Source organism: Puntigrus tetrazona, chromosome 3, assembly GCF_018831695.1.
Source record: "Puntigrus tetrazona isolate hp1 chromosome 3, ASM1883169v1, whole genome shotgun sequence".
Classification (NCBI taxonomy): Eukaryota; Metazoa; Chordata; class Actinopteri; order Cypriniformes; family Cyprinidae; genus Puntigrus; species Puntigrus tetrazona.
This window is the reverse complement of record NC_056701.1, coordinates 19,138,604-19,141,851: the sequence shown is the minus strand read 5'-3', so window position 1 is coordinate 19,141,851 and position 3,248 is coordinate 19,138,604.

The following is a 3,248-nucleotide window of genomic DNA, read 5'->3' as shown; positions in this document are numbered from 1 at the left end:
ATGAGACACCATCTGCATAGTATAAAATTAACTAGATTGGATTATGGCACATTCACCCATTAGAAAGTGCTAAGACGCAGCTGGGAACAAGACCTGTTTGTTTTCGTGTGAGATCAGACCTCAGTGTCACCAATTCTATTTCTCAACAGGCTTTGATTTTGCACCAACCTGCTTCGCACTCAAGATCGCCATTAATCTTGGAACACTGATCTAATCAAAAGCGGTCTAACCATCCTCCATCTGCTACTTTGCCTCAAACCGCTCGCTGCCAGGCATTACATATCAGAATGATAATGAGGTGCCTGTGAAAAACGCCATCCATCCCAGCATCTGGGCAATTCTCACCAACAAAACTGGGGCAAGGCTTTTCCACTTTCTGCAGGCAACGAATGCTTATTATGAGAATTAATCACCCAGTAATGATGGTATAATGGATGAACATGAATTAACGCATATGCATATGTAATGCTGGTATTTGTGTTGGCAGGAAATATTTCTGGCCGTGTATGTCGAGCGAACGCGGATTCAGTTGCAGGATCAACCCAATTTATTGTAGTCTTTGAACAAAAACTAGGCTAGGCAGAGGAACAGAAACTTGGCTTCAGCAGGAAAATCAAAAGCGGCCTCCAGTCACTCCACTGGGCGGGAGCATAAAGCGGGAACTTGATAGCGAGTCTACGCGGTCATAACATGGGTTCCAGCGTAAGATCCCCAGGATCAGGTGGGACGAGCTGCCAACTACTAACACCAGGAAAGACCAGGCCTTTGGGGATCAGGAGTCTGGAGAAAACAAAAGGCAGAGCAAGCAAGAGAAAAAACTAAAAACACTAGCTAAACTTGGAGCCTACACAGACTTGACAAGACAGGACAGGACTGGATAAGCGCTGCAGCATCCTCACACCACAGCGGTCAGACACAAGACTGCAAACAAAGGGCTTAAGTAGGGAGCAGTTAAAGGGCTGTGACCACAGGTGAGAAGCGGCCTAATTTAGTGATTAATCAGATGATAGTAAACGATGGGCAGAAACTACAAGCATGGCAGACTGTTTGACCACGACAAAACAAACTGATCAGACTGAAGTCATGACAGTACCCCCCTCCCAGGAGGCGCCACCTGGCCCAGGAAGGCCACCTGATAAGCCGAGTCCTCAACCAGAGTCAGATCAGAATGTCCCGGGCATTATCCAACTCCCTCTCCTCCGGTCATGGCCCTCCCAGTCCACCAGAAACTGGAAACCCCGACCCACGGCGTCTAACATCAGGAGCTTTCTCACAGTGTACTGGAGTGCCATCACTATCTCGGGAGGAGGGAGTACAGAGTAGACCTCAGGATTAAGGGAGCAGAAACACAGAGCTTAACCTGGACACACATGAAAGACAGGGTGGACCCGACCAAGAGTGTGGGGAAAGCAGGTACGCACCGCCACTGGACTCAGAACCTGTTGGATATGAGCCAATAGACCTGGGTGCCAGCTTGCGAGAAGGCACGGAGGCAAGTCCTTGGTGGAAAGCCATGCCTTCTGATACACACATACTGAGGAGCAGAGGAGTCACCTTGGCGATCAGCCGTACCTGCTTTGGTCCGTCTGGAAGCCGGGCCAAGACCTCCATAGCCACTCCTCAGGTGCGGCGACACCCGGCGGGCCCGAAGGCCAGGTGACGGGACCGCCTTTCGGAGTTCTGAGTGAGAAAGAAATTAGTTGTCATCAACAGAACGGTGAGAGAAGAGAGAGGGACATACCTGGGCGCTACAGGAGGGAATTGTAGAATATTCGACCCACAGTAGCTGCTGGCTCCAGGAGCTCGGACATGTGGTACCATACAGCGGAGAGCTCTCTGAGATCCTGGTTGGCTCCTTTCGGCGGACCTGCCCATTGGTCTGGGGTGAAAACCTGAAGACAGACTCGTAGAGGCCCCGATCTATCTACAGAACTCTTTCCAAAACAGAGATAAGTGGTCCTCTGCCAGAGCTGCATCTCTGAGGAAGGCCATGATCCGAGCGTGGTCACACCACCTGTGCGGTCTGTATGGCGGAGGTTTGGGCAAAGGGATAAAATGGGCTGGCTTTAGAGGCGATCCACCACTGTCAGTATCACGGTGTTGCCCTCTCGAAGGAAGACCAGAGACAAAGTCAAGGGCCAGGTGTGACCAGGGCGAGAGGGAATGGGCAGGGGCTGCAGCAGACCAACAGGGACTGGTTAGAAGTCTTATTTTTGAGCACACCAGGCAAGCCAACATGACTGCCTGACGCCGGAAGCCATGGATGGCCACAAAGTGCTTTGTGTGGATGGTAGCCAGCCTGATCTCCGAACACCTGGGTGACAGGCTACCCTGGACTCATGACCCCACTGGAGAACCTTCCACGGTGACAGCCTGGCACAAATAACCCGACCCTCCGGGCACCTCTGGCGCCTCTCCTCCCGTCAGCCTTTCTCCTGTTTGTTCGATGTCCCAGGAGAGGACTAGCCACCCCCTTAGGAAGATAGTGTGAGTTCAAATCCTCCCAGGAACCTGACAATGAGAGGGCATCAGGCTTAGGTGTTCTTAGGAGCCTGGCCCGTCAAGGAGAAGTTAAACTAGCCCAAGAAGAGTGCCCAGTGAGCCTGGCGACGTTGCTCACCCTCTTGGCGACGGATGTGCAGGTTCTTGCTGATCCGTCCAAGAAGGGCTGCTGGCTCCACTCAGCCACTGGCCTTCACTCCCCCAGAGCCAGCCTGACTGCGCAGCTCCCTGTTACCTATGTCATCGTTTGCATCTGCAGGAGCTCAGGCGGTGAGAGCTTGTACATGGGTGCACCTTCTCATCTCCAGGGGACCGTTGGGATAGAACCTGGCATACCCGACCTCTGAAATCTACCTCAGCAATAGAGGCAGCGTTCAGGATCTGGAGACAAAGAACAGGGCAGAGATGAAACGGGACTTAAGAACATCAAGGCCTCCTGGGCCTGGGAACTCACCTGGAACAGTACGCTGGGGTAGAGATAAGTGCCGTTAGAGTGCAGCGGCCAGGCCAAGTTCGGATGAATGCAGCCTGTAGAGAGTTGGCGCAAGCCCCAGGAACCGCTGCAGTGCCTTCCAGAGAATGGAGGTTGGCCACTCGGCTACGGCTCTTGTCTTGGCAGGATGAAACTAATCCCTCCGGCTGAAATAATATGCCCCAGGCAGAAGACTGACTTGGCGTGAGCACACACTTCTCACGCACTTGGCATAAAGCTGGTTCTCAGCAGCGTTGTAACACCTGGCAGGCGA